Raw genomic sequence first — 18097 nt, forward strand, 5'->3', positions numbered from 1 at the left:
TTGAGAGTCTGCCTGCCGATGCAGGGGACACGGGTCCGTGCCCCCGTCTGGGAAGATCCCACATACCACGGAGCGGCTGGGCCCATGAGCCATGGCCGCTGAGCCTGCGCGTCCAGAGCCTGTGCTCCGCAACGGGAGAGGCCACAACAGTGAGAGGCCCACGTAGCGCAAAAAAAACAAAACTTACGGTAAAGGGAATAATGAAGCTGTCCCACTATATGGCACGACAAAAGATAGTAGTGACATCAAAATCAGGGCCTGTCCATCTCATTTGCAGTTATATACTCAGTGTTTAGCATAGCATTTGATCCCTCATCAGTATTCAATCAGAAGATGCGTGTTGAATGACTTAAGGATGAATTAATGAATGAAAAAAGTTAATATGGTAGAAAATGTGTTTTATCCTTGTATTTTCGTGTGTTGACTTCTGTATTTCAAGACCCAGCACTGTAACTGACACATAGAATATAAGCAGTAAAATTTGCTGAAAGAATGAATGAGTCCCCACAATTCTAAGAATAATTTTAAGACCAACACAGACCCCATATCTGCCAAGGTCTATGACAGAAGTATCCAGAGAAGAAAGCCTGATCTCAGCTAGTGGTAGAGCTGACAGAATTTATCTAGTTTTAATAATTTACAGCTCATCCCATTACATGTAGGCATAGTACCTACATGAGCCATACAATTAAATGTTGACTGAAAAAAAATGCACAACCTAAAAGTTGAGAATTATGTTTTATTTGGAGGACATACTGAGGACAAGTCAGGAGACAGCCTCTCAGATAGCTCTGAGGGACTGTTCTGAAGAGGTAAGGGAGGGCACAGGATATTTAGGGGTTTTTGCAAAAAAAAAAAAACAAACCCGGTAGTTGGAACATCAACATCTAGCTCCCCCAAGGTAGACTGCAGTGTGTTACCCTTCCCTCGGCCTACCCTGGGGCACCCTGAAGGGCCTACGGGTCTGAGTGTGGCCCAGCAAGCCCAGGGGAGCCAGCGGGTCCTCAGAGTTCTTGTCCTGAAACTGGCGCTGACGCAACGGGGCCACGAGTCTCTAGACACTTACTGCCGTTAAACGAATGCAGAACTGCGACTAAGGCCTCAGGGAACCTGCTTCACGCCTACCCTTCTGGATGCCAAATCAAGACCTTACAGTGAGGCTAGGGCCCCCGTTGAGATTCCCCTTAGCTCTAGAGCAGGGCAGGAAGAGCTGCCACCCAGGACCTGGAAGCACCCTCTTTCTTTCGAGAAAACTCTTTTTTTTCTCAGAGCCATGCCTGCAGGGTCTAGAAACACGGCAACAACAGTGTTTTTCAGGTTTTTTCTGGCTGCAAGAATGGAGCTTTCAAAATGGGAAAACCAGGCTTTTCGCTATAGACGCCATGTCTAGATTGACACGCAGCCTAAATACGTGTGTTTTCTAACAAGTAAAAGAGACACAAGCTACCCACTGTGCCCTAAACTGAATCAACTTTTTAAAGCAGGGTGTCCTGCGACTAGCGAACTGCCTCAATGAAGGAATGCCTTCGGTCGGCCGAGGGGCCAGTGTATCTTCCAGTATCCGGCAGTGTTACACGAAGAACTGTTCTTTAGTTGAAGTTGCAGTGCAAGCTGAATTTCCCCTTGAGGTATGGTGACCTCAGGTATGAGGTCCGGGGAAGAATTGCCTTCCTCCCCTTTGAAGTCCCAAACCACTCCACCCAACATGTTTGTCTTTAGTTGAAAGTGGTATTTAAGGTGAGGATTTCAGCCATTTGGGAGATTTACTGAGTTCTCCTGGGTCTCTTCCATGTATACATATTATTAAATTTTGTTTGATTTTCTCCTGTTAATCTTAATCTGTCTCATGTCCATTTAATTCCTAGACTAACCAGAAAAATCTAGAAGGGTACAGGAAACTTTCTTCCTGCCCAACAGGCATTATTGTGCAGGGCACATTGCCTGCCTTTGAAAGCATCTGAACTTCTACACATTGAGAACCCTCTCCTTTCCATGCCCCTTTACCATAGGCATAAAGATTTCTGTGCACATCGAGGCTGAGAAGAACTCCTGAGTCCATCATTGTTTCTCCAGGCAGTCATGAAGACTGTCAGAGAGGAAGAACTTTTCCTCTGCCCTTCTGTAGGCAAATGGAGTAGGGGGTCCCCAAAGAAAAAGAAGCAAATATAACTTTTTGACATAAGAGAAGCCATTTTAAGCCTAAATCATTTGTGATCTCAGCCTGGTCATGATGCTTGCTCTTGAACAGGTCTCAGTAATTAATGATCTTGTGAAATAAAATTGTCCCTTACCATCTGGTTCTATAAGAATGAAGTCACTAGCCACTGTAGTCTCTGACCTTGACAAAAAAGTAATCACTTGATCTAAAAGAGAACTGGAGATTTTTCTTTGAGCCAAATTTGAGGATTATAACCTGGGAAGAGCATCTCAGAAAACTCTGAAAACTGTTCTGCCCATTAGAAACCCAGGGAGGTGTATAAGTTTTTTTTGAGACAGAGGGCTGTGCATCAAATGACATTTTATTGAACGTTTACATAATTCAGATCTAAGTGCCATCCTGCTGGTCATGTAACCCCTTACAAGGTCAAGAAGAAATGTTATCTCTTAAGGAGGGAGTTGTCTTGTTGATGTTAGGAGAATGTTGCTCTTTATGGTTGAGCAAGTGTCCCCGCCTATGGGGGAGGTTTGGTCAATGTATAATGCAGATGCACAATGCACAGTGTGGGGAGAGAGGAGACCAAAGGGCAGAGAAGAGTTTATGTTTAAATTTCTCTTGTCTTGCCATAAAATATAAATTTTGTTTCACAACCTTCAACACACCCTGAATGGAATTCAGGACAGAGATCAGGAATGAGGCAGTCTATGCTCTGGGAAAACCCGGCAGAACAGGCCTTCAGATAGTTAGATATTTTCAGAAGATTTTATGAGCCCAGTTTCTTTTATCTTCTCATATCTAGAAAAGCACTAAAATCATTCATGGAGACATCTGCTCCTTGTGACTAGCAGCCACCATTTCGTGACTAGCAGCAAATTTCTGCCAAAATGTGTCCCTGATTCCATGTGTCCCCCTTCACCAAAATCACATACATGCTGACCTTCCCCCTAACTCTTTCGAGCAGTTCCTCAGAGCTATCTGAGAGGCTGTTTCCTTGGCTATAGTCCTCATTTTGCCCCAAATAAAACTTAACTCACGACTCTCAGTTTGTGCTTTTTTTTTTTCAGTTGACAGTTTAAAACTTTCCCAATTTGGCTGTTCAAGGAGCCACCATTTTGGGAAAATCCCTGGTGTTCTCCTTACTTGCTGCAAGTAATAAAGCCTTCCTTCTCCTGCCCTTTGGCTTGGTTGTGTCTTTTGGCTCAACAAAAGAAGTGTTTCAGGTAACACTTTTAGCTGGTCTAAGAATTAAATTGACGTGAGACTGATTAACAGGAGAAAATAAAACAAAAGTTTAATAATATGTATATGTAGGAGTCATTTTTGGCCTAAGCCATTTTGCAATGTAAGCCTGGCCAGGATGCTTGCCTTTGAAAGGGTCTCAGTAATTAATGACCTTAAGGGAACAAAATAATGCAGAATCAAAGGACTGTTTTCAGGTAAAAGAAGTAACAATAACAAAGATAATTGTAAAGACTCCCAGTTCTCTTTCAATGGTAAAGATTAGCCTGACCAATTGGGAACATAAGGAATGATGATATTGACCTTTTCTGACCCTCATGACTTCAGTCCACTAAAGCTTGGACTCTGTGGACCACCCAAACCCCTTCATGAATATGCATATACCCTTAGCTTAAAAATTCCCCAATTTTGCTGTTCAGGAAGACACTGCTTTGGGAAAGACCCCCGGTGTTCTCTTTACTTGCTGCAAGTAACAAATCCTTTCTTCTCCCAATCTTTGTTTTTGTTGTGCCTTTCAGCTTGACACCCACCAAGAGGCAAACCCAGGTTTTTGGGTAACATTAGCTCTTTGGCTGGCAATGAAAATGACATAAGGCAGATTAACAAGAGACAATTAAATTATTATGTGCACATGGGGAATTCACATAAGTATGAAGAATTCCAAAGACAGCAAGACAAGGTGACATATATATATTCTTGACTAAAGAGAAGTGAAACTGAGCAGGACCCTGTGGGGCTCCTGGGCACTAAAGTCTTTCTGTGTCCCCCATTTCTTGTTTGCAGGGACTAGGCTTCAGCCTCCACAACCTTCCCTGAATTCCAAAGGGTAGGGTCAAATAGTTGCTAATCAGGGAAGGGAGGGGCTGCAGAGACAAGGGAGGAACTGTCAAGAAACAATAGTGCAGCTTTGGGACAAGATCCTGGTTCTGCCTCAAGGGAAACATAGAACAATAACTGAGCTCTTCTACAGAACTAAAACCCCCAACAAATGGAAGATGTTAACTACTTGATGAAGCATCCTTCATTCTAGAGAGAAGGTCACAGTTTGATAACCTTGAGAAGCATAGAAGCTCATCAGGAGACCACTTGAGGCCAGATTAAAGGATTGCAGGCCCTGAACACACCATAATCCTTATCAGCAACCCTGACTTTGAACCATTGCTATAAAACTCCTCACCAAATCCCCCCAGGTTGGGACACACAGTTTTGAGGGCATTAGCCTGCTGTGTCCCCCTTTGCCTGGCAACACAATAAACCTATTCTTTTCTACTTCACCCAAACTCTGCCCCCAAATTCGATTCCATACCAGTGCACAGAAGCCAAATTTCGGCATCAGAAGGAGGTATGGGTCTGAAATTTTAAGGGGAAGTAAGGTAATTCACAGGAAGTTAAAAAGAGTCAATGTTTGGTAAACAAATGTTTGCTGATCCATCCAAAGACAATGAGACACAGAGAGAATTTTTTTTTTGTGGTACGCGTGCCTCTCACTGTTGTGGCCTCTCCCGTTGCGGAGCACAGGCTCTGGACGCACAGGCCCAGCAGCCATGGCTCATGGGCCCAGCCGCTCCGCGGCACGTGGGATCTTCCCGGACCGGGGCACGAACCCATGTCCCCAGCATCGGCAGGCGGGCTCTCAACCACTGTGCCACCATGGAAGCCCCACAGAGAGGATTTTGATCAAATGGGCTTTTCAATGTTCCTCCTGTTCTACCACACCTAATATTATACTACATTTATCTCTAGTGATAGCTTCTTCCTGGGACAGGCCTCCTGTCTTAAATTATTTTAGGCAGTAAGGGGGAAGTTCAAAGGCTCTTCCTGAGTCTTTTGGGCCTGATTGTTTTCAGCTCAAAATAATCCACATGCCATAGTGGCACATCTTGTGGTGGCCTGCACTTAGACCCATTGGCTCCCACGTGCAAATGAGAACCATGCAATGACTCAGGGAGAGCCCTGAGCACATTATTCAGATAGACACCAACATGATGCAATTTTTCTTCGGTGTGTTCAGTGAGAGAAAGCAATCCAAGAGGCACTGCCCTTTTACTTTGGGGGAGGTTGAAAGTCCCTTCTTGGAAAGGAAAAAGAAGTACTTTTAGAGCATTGAGAAAACCTAAAACCTGTGAGTCAGTTTTTTTAAGTGCAGAGTTAATTTTACCCAAATGTGTTTTCTTAAAAATTGCAACCAGTCCAGATCAGTCTCTTCGAGGGGTGTACCAGCTGTGATATTTGCTGACTTTACGCTGTTCTGAAGTTGAGGACACCTTCCCTCTACTCAGTTAGTGTTTATTTTTATTAACTTTTAAAACTGTTTTAAGTAGGAGATCTTTTACTGGAGCCTGAGGATTGATAACGTTAACCCCTGTGACACTGCTCTGTTACCTCACATCAACCAAAGAATTGTGCAGGAGCTGATCACATACCCTGTGATTCCCCTCTCTCACCTGGTATTTAAAAATGCTTTCATGAAACCCATCAGGAAAGGGGGTTCAGGGGTTTTGAGCACTAGCTGACCTGAACTCCCTGCCTGGCACCTGCAATAAACGCTGCACTTTCCTTCGCCATAACCTGGTGTCAGTAGATTTGCTTTACTGCACATGGGAGAGCAGACCCACGTTTTTGTCATCAGCATATTTATATATATTATTATATATTGTAGGCAATGGAGATATTTTACTTCTTTCCTATTGTGCTGTTTTATTTTTTAACTGAGTTAACCATGAAAGTCAATTTTTGTTGATAGAGGAGAAAAGGTACAAATTTATGAGCTATAGTTAAAAATTTAAAGCTTTTAAAATGCTTGTTATTTTTTTTTAATTTAATTTTATTTTTTTGCTTTATAACAAATTTAATCAGTTATACATATACATATGTTTCCATATCCCCTCCCTTTTGCGTCTCCCTCCCACCCTCCCTATCCCACCCCTCCAGGCGGTCACAAAGTACCGAGCTGATCTCCCTGTGCTATGCGGCTGCTTCCCACTAGCTATCTACCTCACGTTTGGTAGTGTATATATGTCCATGCCTCTCTTTCGCTTTGTCACAGCTTACCCTTCCCCCTCCCCATATCCTCAAGTCCATTCTCAGTAGGTCTGTGTCTTTATTCCTGTTTTACCCCTAGGTTCTTCATGACATTTTTTTTCTTAAATTCCATATATATGTGTTAGCATACAGTATTTGTCTTTCTCTTTCTTATTTACTTCACTCTGTATGACAGACTCTAGGTCTATCCACCTCATTACAAATAGCTCAGTTTCGTTTCTTTTTATGGCTGAGTAATATTCCATTGTATATATGTGCCACATCTTCTTTATCCATTCATCCGATGATGGACACTTAGGTTGTTTCCATCTCCGGGCTATTGTGAATAGAGCTGCAATGAACATTTTGGTACATGTCTCTTTTTGATTAATGGTTTTCTCAGGGTATATGCCCAGTAGTGGGATTGCTGGGTCATATGGTAGTTCTATTTGTAGTTTTTTAAGGAACCTCCATACCGTTCTCCTTAGCGGCTGTACCAATTCACATTCCCACCAGCAGTGCAAGAGTGTTCCCTTTTCTCCACACCCTCTCCAGCATTTATTGTTTCTAGATTTCTTGATGATGGCCATTCGGACTGGTGTGAGATGATATCTCATTGTAGTTCTGATTTGCATTTCTCTAATGATTAATGATGTTGAGCATTCTTTCATGTGTTTGTTGGCAGTCTGTATATCTTCTTTGGAGAAATGTCTATTTAGGTCTTCTGCCCATTTTTGGATTGGGTTGTTTGTTTTTTTGCTGTTGAGCTGCATGAGCTGCTTATAAATTTTGGAGATTAATCCTCTGTCAGTTGCTTCATTTGCAAATATTTTCTCCTATTCTGAGGGTTCTCTTTTGGTCTTGTTTATGGTTTCCTTTGCTGTGCAAAAGCTTTGAAGTTTCATTAGGTCCCATGTGTTTATTTTTGTTTTTATTTCCATTTCTGTAGGAGGTGGGTCCAAAAGGATCTTGCTGTGATTTATGTCATAGAGTGTTCTGCCTGTGTTTTCCTCTAAGAGTTTCATAGTGTCTGGCCTTACATTTAGGTCTTTAATCCATTTTGAGCTTATTTTTGTGTATGGTGTTAGGGAATGATCTAATCTCGTACTTTTACATGTCCCTGTCCAGTTTTCCCAGCACCACTTATTGAAGAGGCTGTCCTTTCTCCACTGTACTTTCCTGCCTCCTTTATCAAAGATAAGTTGACCATATGTGCGTGGGTTTATCTCTGGGTTTTCTATCTTGTTCCATTGATCTATCTTTCTGTTTTTGTGCCAGTACCACACTGTCTTGATTACTGTAGCTTTGTAGTATAGTCTGAAGTCAGGTAGCCTGATTCCTCCAGCTCCGTTTTTTGTTCTCAAGATTGCTTTGGCTATTCGGGGTCTTTTGTTTTTCCAAACAAATTTTGAAATTTTTTGTTCTAGTTCTCTGAAAAATGCCAGTGGTAGTTTGATAGGGATTGCATTGAATCTGTAGATTGCTTTGGGTAGTAGAGTCATTTTCACAATATTGATTCTTCCAATCGAGGCGCATGGTATATCTCTCCATCTGTTTGTATCTTCTTTAATTCCTTTCATCAGTGCCTTATAATTTTCTGCATACAGGTCTTTTGTCTCCTTAGGTAGGTTTATTCCTAGATATTTTATTCTTTTTGTTGCAATGGTAAATGGGAGTGTTTTCTTGATTTCACTTTCCGATTTTTCATCATTAGTGTACAGGAATGCCAGAGATTTCTGTGCATTAATTTTGTATCCTGCTACTTTACCAAATTCATTGATTAGCTCTAGTAATTTTCTGGTGGCCTCTTCAGGATTCTCTATGTATAGTATCATGTCATCTGCAAACAATGACAGCTTTACTTCTTCTTTTCCAATTTGGATTCCTTTTATTTCCTTTTCTTCTCTGATTGCTGTGGCTAAAACTTCCAAAACGAAGTTGAATAAGAGTGGTGAGAGTGGGCAGCCTTGTCTTGTTCCTGATCTTAGTGGAAATGGTTTCAGTTTTTCACCATTGAGGACGATGTTGGCTGTGGGTTTGTCATATATGGCCTTTATTATGTTGAGGAAAGTTCCCTCTATGCCTACTTTCTGCAGGGTTTTTATCATAAATGGGTGTTGAATTTTGTCAAAAGCTTTCTCTGCATCTATTGAGATGATCATGTGGTTTTTCTTCTTCAATTTGTTAATATGGTGTATCACATTGATTGATTTGCATATATTGAAGAATCCTTGCATTCCTGGAATAAATCCCACTTGATCATGGTGTATGATCCTTTTAATGTGCTGTTGGATTCTGTTTGCTAGTATTTTGTGGAGGATTTTTGCATCTATGTTCATCAGTGATATTGGCCTGTAGTTTTCTTTCTTTGTGACATCCTTGTCTGGTTTTGGTATCAGGGTGATGGTGGCCTCATAAAATGAGTTTGGGAGTGTTCCTCCCTCTGCTATATTTTGGAAGAGTTTGAGAAGGATAGGTGTTAGCTCTTCTCTAAATGCTTGATAGAATTCACCTGTGAAGCCATCTGGTCCTGGGCTTTTGTTTGTTGGAAGATTTTTAATCACAGTTTCAATTTCAGTGCTTGTGATTGTTCTATTCATATTTTCTATTTCTTCCTGATTCAGTTTTGGCAGGTTGTGCATTTCTAAGAATTTGTCCATTTCTTCCAGGTTGTCCATTTTATTTGCATAGAGTTTCTTGTAGTAATCTCTCCTGATCTTTTGTATTTCTGCAGTGTCAGTTGTTACTTCTCCTTTTTCATTTCTAATTCTATTGATTTGAGTCTTCTCCCTTTTTTTCTTGATGAGTCTGGCTAATGGTTTATCAATTTTGTTTATCTTCTCAAAGAACCAGCTTTTAGTTTTATTGATCTTTGCTATCGTTTCCTTCATTTCCTTCATAGACCTAGAGTCTGTCATACAGAGTGAAGTAAGTCAGAAAGAGAAAGACAAATACTGTATGCTAACACATATATATGGAATTTAAGAAAAATGCTTGTTATTTATAATGAGATTTATATAATAGAGAATTAGGAAATAATTCTGTATTTAAATGGTTCGATTGTGATTGTGGAACATGAAATTGGTAGTCCACAGGACATATACTAAATTTTCACCCTTAGTGATACTGTATTTCTACTGTCCATGTCAAGCTAAAATGTTGTTTTTCAACAATCTTTAGCAAACATATCTTAGTTTTATTATTCAGAGGGAATATAGGAGCTCAATTTGATATAGGGAACTTGAGCATTCCATCAACATGAATTTGAAGAATACACTAAGAATATCTTCTACATTACATTGGAGTAGTGAATTCCTGGTAATTATTTAGGGAATTCTTTTGAAAAATATAGTCACCAGGGGCCGATAATTGAATTCTATTGAAATATAGAGATAGATATTAATAAGAATGGAAAATCATATTTTCATTTTATATTGCCCATATCTTCATTTTATTTGTAGGTTTTGAAAGTTTGCAAGAGAAAGATATCAGAATTTATACTTCATTCAGCAGAATCCCTTGGACCAAATGATCACACACTCAGAATACATAAGTGGAGACATTACTGACTGTGGCCCAGGAGACAAGGACAAGACCTAGAAAAGACACAGTAAATAATGGAGGGAAAGAAAGATTGGAATAGACAGGCATTTCTCTTAATGAAAAATGTTAACAGTAGAATCCTTGAGGGAGAATCTTTGAAAACATTGGATTTCTATAACAATAAAAAATTGAGTCCCAAAGTACAATGATGATACAATGATAACAATAATGAATAAATAGGATAAAGAAATTATATGTTAACTGGCATACATTCCAGGCGATTATCAAACTCCTGCAGAAACCAGGGCTTTCTGGCCTTTAATTCCCCTTGGGCAGAACCGCAGTGCCCCTGTCCCCAGCCCTCAGCCATCACCTCCAGGACTACAGAGGCAGAGTCCTGGCCCTCAAGTCAGGCTGCCTCACTGACTTGAATGCCCATGGAAAAGGGAACATTGATCCTGACCTGAGACACAGCCCTCAGATGTTTGTAAGCTGGAAAGTCTGCATCAGACTTCCTCCTTGCATCTCTCTAGGGTGAACTAGGGAAAACAAAACGTCCCAAAACCCTTTCCCACAGAAGAAGTCTGGGGAAAAACACATGACGATCTTGGCCTTGGTGCCAGGTGAGGCTGATATAACTAGAGCACACCTTCTCCTGGGTTTGGTACCAGAATCCAGGGCCCTGGTGGGAGGACCTGGGCTCTGCCCTGGGTTCCATGGACACAGACAAGCAAGTGTGATCTCAGCAACCTTCAAGGACCCAGATGTGAGAAAGAGGCAATGAAGACACGATGGCTGCTTCAGGGTGGCTTGGTGTCAGCCTAGAACAGCTGGACTTCATAAGGAATAACACACTGTGGAGGGAAATAATAAAGAATTTATAATAGGAACAGAAAATAGTTTTATTTGAGCCAAGCTGAGGGCTATAATCTGGGAGGCAGCCCCTCAAAAGGCTCTAAGGAGCTTCTCCACTGAAGCATGGTAGTCTTGTACTTTATCAGAACAAAGAACATACATCCAACATGACAGGGGTCTATTCCTTGAAGATTTCAAAAGAGACAGATTGAGGACATGTCTAGTGAGACAGTGGGATCCTGGCACGTGGGAAAGGAGCCTCGTCTTCGAGAGGGTGTGAACACGGGCATAGTAAGAAGGGAGTCACTTATCCTTCTTTTTGAATCAGGCATTTCTTTTCCTTAATGGTTAAAGCAGATGTGCTCTGTGTGCTTGACAGGCTCTTTCAGTTCACACAGAGTTTACACTGAACCATGTATAAGCCTAAATGACTTCCCCATACCCCATTACGTGAAAAATTTCTCCCTCAACACTATAATTTGGGGCTTGACTGATCTTGGCGATAAACCAGACACATAATACCCTCAGCTCTCCAAGCCTCTCCACCTGCAGATCCTGCTGTATCCTCCCCCCAGGGCACAGCACCACAAGAGGGTGTCGGGTGAGGGGTTTGGGACTCAGAGAACTGACTCCCGAAAGTGTTTCTGTTTTCCAAGATAAATAACAATACAGTTTGGATTCTAAAAATCATCCAAATAAGTGAAAAAAAAAATGCTAGACCAACAGTGAATCACAGCGTTTTTCATAAGATAAATGAATGTTATATAATGAAAGAGTAAATAGAGCCCAGAGGCTTTACTATGTAAAATTAAAATGGAGTTCAGTAGTGTTTAAAACACATCCAAAGGTCACATTTATGAGCTGCAAGTCCAGCTGTATTCCACAAGAATTTAGGCAAATGCATGAAAGATGAGTTATGAGTAAAGCACTATCCCCAAACTGTGGGTGTGGGGAAACTCATCCTAGCACTTTGTGCAGAACTAATACATGGCAACCATATCTGGTTTCAAAACTGATACTTTCTGCAACTAAAAAGGCAGAAATAAGCTAAATAAGCTACCTATCCCCCCTTTGTCCTTCAGTTATTAATTAAGACTCCTATTTCTTCCTCTCTTATCTATTTTTTAAATTCCAATTTCAAATGCCAAAATATTCAGCTATTATATATGATATTGTTCTCTTAATTTAGTCTCTACACAGCCTGAAATTTCTTTTTAATTTCCCTATTATATAATTAGTTTTATATTCATCAATTATGTGATATTTCCAGCAGGTACTGAGCTTTTATGCTCCAAATGTATGCCCTTCCATACTTTAATGCACATAAATATACTTTATACTTTTACATCAATTTAAAAGGTAATCTATTGAGTGCAAATTCTGTCTTCAGCATTTTGTTGGGGTCAGCAGTGGGGAGAGAAAATGTAGAAGAAGGAAAAGACATGGCTTATTGTTCTCAGAAGAAGTTACAGAGAAACCTCTGACTTCCTTATCAAAAGGAGGCCCATTTCTTTTTCAATGTCTTTTCTTTTTTTTTTTAATTTATTATTTATTTATTTATTTATTTATGGCTGCATTGGGTTTTCGTTGCTGCGCGTGGGCTTTCTCTAGTTGCGGCAAGCAGGGGATTCTCTTCGTTGCGGTGTGAGGGCTTCTCATTGTGGTGGCTCCTCTTGTTGCGCAGCACGGGCTCTAGGCTCATGGGCTTCAGTAGTTGCAACATGCGGGCTCAGTAGTTGTGGCTCGCGGACTTAGTTGCTCCATGACATGTGGGATCTTCCTGGACCAGGGCTTGAACCCGTGTCCCCTGCACTGGCAGGCGGATTCTTAACCACTGTGCCACCAGGGAAGCCCTCAATGTCTTTTCTATTGACTTCAAATCTATCGGGCTTTAAAATTATTTGTGTGTGTGTGTGCTCATATTCTGACTGTCTCTCACAGCAGATTGTGAGTTCTGTGAAAGTGAGGCAGGAGATAGATGGGCCCCAGGGTAAGCAGCAGGAGTTCATTCCCTCTGGACAGAAACTCCAAAATATCAATAACAGGGCAATCGAGAAAGGAGGCTGTGCCCTGCCCAGATAAGAGATAAAAGACTAGATGTTCCTCATTCTCGTAGTCAAGGAGACCTTCCCAGCTACACATGTGCAGAAGGGTTCCTTGGAGGTCAAAAAGGGAGAGGGCACCACCCCATAGTAAGTGATGTCAACTACCCATAGGCCTCTTCGCTAGAATCCATCTTGGCTAAGAGATGCACATGAACACGGGAGGACCCTGAGGCATACTAAATATGGACTCAGAACCAGGCAAAGCAAGATGATTGGTCAAAGGAAACCTGGAAGAAATTCCCCATAAAAGTGATTCAAACTACCATGTGAGCGCAACTCTCTCTCTGAGCCCGCCCATGTGTCTATCCACATGTATTCTTTGTCCTCCTAATAAACACTTTACTTGTTTCACTACTTTCCATCTCTGTGGAAATTCATTTCTACACAGCAGACAGGCCAGGACCTTGTCACTGGCCACTAGTCCCTGGTGGTCTAGTGGCTAGGATTTAGTGCTTTCACTGCCCCGGCCTGACTTCAATCTCTGGCCAGGAACCAAAATCCTGCTTCAAGCAGCTGCAGGCTGAGGCCACCTGAGATGAAAACAGGGCCAATGTTTATCTTGTTTAAGGTCATGTCTTGTTAAAAAACAAAATTCAACTGAGTAAATTTGAAAATCTGATTGGCCTTATTTGATGCTTTATGAATTGGGCAGCATCTCATCTAGTAAATAGAAGAGCACTTTGAGAAGTTACACAGAGTGGAAGGTTTTTATAGAAAGGAGGGTGGGCAAGAAAGTCTTAGCAAAAGAAAAAAAGGTTATTTGGGACCAGTACTATCTTCTCTTTGTAGGGAAGGGAAGCCTTGAGTTTTATCTTGCAGATTGCCTCTTCTTCTTGGGTTGGGGGAAGATGGAGAGGGCCCCTGTGATAGATTACCACATTGGTGCTGACCAGAAGATTCCAGATTTCAGAATTAAGATAACATTTCTGGTGAAGGTCGAAATTGCAAGTAGGTTAGGTATTAAATATATGCATGGTATCGTGGGCTTCAGCACAAATGAAACCATTTTGTGTCAGTAGTTTTCCTCCTTAATAGTCCCTAATGCAGAACTAGCAGAAACACAGCAAAGATTTGTGAAAAAGTAAATGAGTGCCTAACTCAATTGGTCAACTGGTGTAAAGAATGTGGCATAAGAATAAAAAGATCTAGAGAGCAGATGAAAGAAGCTTTTGTTTATATTTTTAAAAGGAATGTCTTCTGTGTTTTCAAATTACTGCAAATCTAATCAGCAATGTTGATGTGACTATTAAAAATGATGCTTTTTGAAAGGTTAGAGAAAGGAAAAACAAGAAAAAAATAAGGATGTTTGGCATTCTGGATGTTGGCTAAATGGCAATTTAATCACTAAGAACATGTTTTATTCTATTGTCATGATGTATATGTAATATATGTAAACATATATTTATATGTCATACATAATATATATTTCCTTTTAATCACCCCTACTGGGGTACAATTTACATACAACTGATAGCACTCATGTAAAGTGTATAGCACAGTTAGATAAATTTTGACAAATATATACAGTTGTGTAATCACTACCACAATCATGATACAGAAAATTTCCATTACCCAGAAAGTTTCCTTAGGCTCCTTTGTGGTCAATCCTCACCTTCCTACAAAAGTGATATGATGATTTGCTTTCAGTGACTATAGTTTTCCCATTCTCAAATTTACATAAATAGAATCTAACAGTGTGTATTTGGTTCCTGTTTTCTTTCACTCAGCATGTTTTGAGATTCATCCATGTATGTATATTAATATTTCATTCCCCTTTATTGCTGATGTGAATTATTCACTTGATGATGAACATTTGAGCTGTTTACAGTTTGCAGCCTTAACCTTTATGAAACCATCGGGATTTCCATTAGAATTCTTTAATTTCTTACCCAATTCAATGGTATGATTTGAAAGTTATCAGAAACCTGCACTTGTCAGAAAGTCTTTAGTATGAATCTTCCTGAAGATGAAGCATTTTTGCAAAAGCATCTATGAATGATAAAAAGACTTAAAAAGACACAGTTAAAGAGCTGGTTAAAATGCAATTGACAAAAAAAAATTTGTTTACTTCTGTAACATACAAATTTGACATATTCAAATTTTAGAAATTTTATTTAATTTCATATAACATAAGAATATCTATATTAATGATATTTAGTATAATCTAAATGTATAACCTAAGAAGGTTGGAGATACATTTATCTCTAATCAATTGACAGTGCCTCCCATAATATACCAAATAATCCTAATTAGTTTAATATCTCTCTTTGAGATGACTTAGGGGTCCTCTGAAACATCCCAAAGCTATCCAGAGGTCAAAATATCTTTAATTAGGATTCTATCCTTGAGAAGTTTATCCAAAATGTTAAAAAGTTTCAAGACACTTGGTCAAATAGGATTACAGATCACTGTGAAACAATGCTTATCCATTTAACCAAAGTTACAATGAAAGATTTTAAAAGCAAGTACGGAAAGTTATAACAGATTATTTAAAAGGTAAAGAAAATTTACCATCTGTAATCAAAAGCAAATCAATATTCCAAGAAAACTTTTTTCTCTTAACAGAGAGAGAAAAAAATTTTAAGTTTTTGTACCACTTTACTTTTAATCTTAAAATTCATTTACTCAATTAAATTCATTCTAATCTTAGTGAGTCCTGACAACACATAGAATTTCTTTCTAAAGATTACTTTTTCCCCAGAAATCTACAACTTTCTATATTCATATTAACTTGCCCTTTATTTTATTTCCTATTTAGAAATAACCAGCTTTAAGACAAAATTACTTCCTTTTTCTTTAACAAAATAAATTCCTATTCTTCATACCTTATTTTAATGAAAACACACATCCTATTACCCTGTATACTAAAATGTTCTCATTATTTCTAGTGGCTTTAATTACATATTTAATTAGAATTCTCAAGTCTTAAAAACCTAAATTCCTAGTGAAAATTAAGAAGTAAGCAATTATGAGCTGTTCTTTACATTAGCATTCTGTAGATTGGCAAATTTATAAATAAATGCTATTTATAATTTCTAAAAATATGTGCTTTCTTATGGAAAATGTCTCAGTGTGACACCAAACATATTTATTAATAGTCTTAAATATCTTTACTTTCTCTGTAAAAGGAAGCCAATGTTTAGTAATTAATATTTCAGTATATTATTTTATTTGGAAAAGACTTCGATATTCAATGAATTCTCATCATTTAGCTTAATTTAGTTAAACTCTAAAATTTCAAGTTACTAAAACGTCCAGAAAAGCTATTTTTAAGTAGACATTCCTAAAACATAATTATTCCCAGAGTTCACCTAAAAACTCTTGTCTCATTTACCTCTATTTTATTCACTTGTTCTCAAAAATTATGTTTAGATTACCCAAGAAAACTTTATGAGACATTAGACCAAGTCAGCCATTATCCCAAATTTAATATTGAATATTTTTCAGATCACATGAATCTGAAATTCATTCAAGTTAGTTTCTTTTATATTTCTGAGAATTTCTGTAAGTGCTTAATTTCCTTTAAGTCAATTAAATAGAGCTCATTTACAAACTAACTTTGATAATACCATCCAAAGGAAAAGAGATATATTTATAATGTACACATGGACATACATACATTCCAGACAAACAGAGATCTCACAGTTTTCCTGCCTGAGTTTAAAAAGGACTCTTTTCCCTTTTTTCCCCCCTCAGTCTCAGGAATTGGCGATGGTATAGACAAGAGTGAGTGAGAGTACATTAGAGCCCAGGGTAGAACATTTACATTTCAAAGGCACAGGGGGAAAAATGTAAGTTCCTCCTAGTAAGATTTGTTTCCTTCTGGTCAGAATAGTGAAGAGATACTTTTAACAAGCCAGCTTTTTCATTCGCAAAAACAAGTTTTAGAATGTCAAAAAGTGCCCCATCTGGGTCATTATTCTCCAGAGCCTAAAGAATACTGTGACCACATGATTTTAGAAAAATATCACCTTCTCCTTTTCATGGGTACGAGCCCATGAAACTAAGAGCTAAGAATTTCCCGATTCTGCAAAATACACCGTAGGGAATATAAGATGAAACAGAGCTCTGATTACCCATTCTCAGTTGTTTATGGCTGGTAATCTTAAAATCTCAAACAAACAAACAAATGTAGTGTCTCAGGGTTTCAAACTCCTCAGCCCAAAAGGGAAAATCCCACCAAATGGTTAGCCACTGACAGACCCAAATGGCTAAGAGAATGAATACCCTGGTATTATCACACACAAGTTCCACTACTTACTAGAGAAATCTCAACCAGCAAAGCATGTGTCTTTTTCCCTTTACCACAGAAATCAAAAGTGCCATGGGCCAATGATGCCTGGTCAGTGGCAAGTGTTCAGGGCCATCTCTGAGACAAAGGTGCTCAAGCAGCTGCTGAGTAGTATCCATGAGCTGCCACTGGTCAGGGGCCAGTGTGCTATGGTTGAGATGCCCACTAGGGATGGTGGCCCCTTCATGGTTGCCCAAATTATTGCCAAACCAAACACAGATTCACTCACCCAATGCAGAGCAAAGCCAATCTACTGATACCAGTTGTGGTGAAGGAAAGTACAGTGTTTATTTGCAGGATGCGAAGCAAGGATAACAAGCAGCTAATGCTCAAAAGACCCAAACTCCCTGAAGACTTTTGGGCAAGTGTTTCTAAAGACAACATTAGGAGTGAGGGTCTCAGGGTGAATTATCAGTTCATGGACATTCTTTTGATTAGTTGGTGGAGAGGTGACAGGGTGATATTTTGGGAACCTTAATCATCAGCCTTCTTGTTCCAACCAGTCTGGGACCTACATGCTTGTGATCAGCATGTAGTCAAATCCTCCATCAGGTGGAGAGCCTTAGTGTCTACAAAAAACGCTCAAGTGTCGTGGTCCATACGTGGGTTGGAAAAGAATTTCCAGGCACAAGGCAGAATGTAAAGAAGATAGAATTTATTAGAGGAAAGTGTCTCTGCCAGAACAGCAGGCTGACTTCCTAGTAGTCTGGGGGAGTGGACCCCAAACATGTGCTATTGATCAGTTTTTATAGCCAGAAAACAAAGGAATGCTCCAAGGTGAAAATTTCGTTTACTAATTGGTCGAGGCACATATACTTTCCTTCTATAGGGTGGCAGTGGGACAGGGAAGATGCCTTTTCTTATTTGGGACAGGTCTCATGGCCC

The 18097-nt window shown here is 39.6% G+C and overlaps 1 long non-coding RNA gene across 3 annotated transcripts in view; it reads left to right on the forward strand.

The window, feature by feature from the left end:
• The window catches only part of LOC309808568, a 96087-nt gene that overhangs the window by 65704 nt on the left and 12286 nt on the right, over nt 1-18097 (forward strand). The window contains exon 3 of one of the 3 annotated variants that reach the window (XR_014294762.1): nt 9880-10538. The exons of the other annotated variants lie outside the window; for them this stretch is intronic. This is a non-coding gene — a long non-coding RNA (uncharacterized lncRNA). Of the gene's footprint in view, nt 1-9879; nt 10539-18097 lie in introns of those variants that run through there. 3 annotated transcript variants of the gene reach the window in all.

Source organism: Mesoplodon mirus (assembly GCF_964341445.2).
Source record: "Mesoplodon mirus genome assembly, chromosome: 7".
In the NCBI taxonomy this organism is placed as follows: Eukaryota; Metazoa; Chordata; class Mammalia; order Artiodactyla; family Ziphiidae; genus Mesoplodon; species Mesoplodon mirus.